Raw genomic sequence first — 437 nt, forward strand, 5'->3', positions numbered from 1 at the left:
TTCCTGATTCAAAGTATGTCCCATATCAGATATGGGATCAAACTCAGATTTATCTACTTGGTTAACTATATCTGTGGACTTTTGAACTCTTTCAAAATTCTATTTTACTTCCACTGTCCTCTCCTAGAGTAAACATTTTCTCTAAGAAGACGATGTGTCGTGAGATGAAGACTTTCTTCATGATAATAGAATTTATATTCAAATCTCTCCTTTGAATATCCCTCAAACTTATCCGATTTAAGGCGCTTCAAATAAGCGTCATGGCCCCAATCTTTCATATAAGATAAATTGGGACTATTGTCTTTCCATAACTCGTATGGAGTTCTGTTAACCAATTTAGATGGGACATGGTTTAGTGTGTTGCACACTGCAATCAATGCGTGACCTCAAAACAATTTTGAGAAATTTGCATGGCTTGTTATTAATCGCATTATATG

Source organism: Olea europaea, chromosome 18, assembly GCF_002742605.1.
Source record: "Olea europaea var. sylvestris chromosome 18, O_europaea_v1, whole genome shotgun sequence".
Classification (NCBI taxonomy): domain Eukaryota; kingdom Viridiplantae; phylum Streptophyta; class Magnoliopsida; order Lamiales; family Oleaceae; genus Olea; species Olea europaea.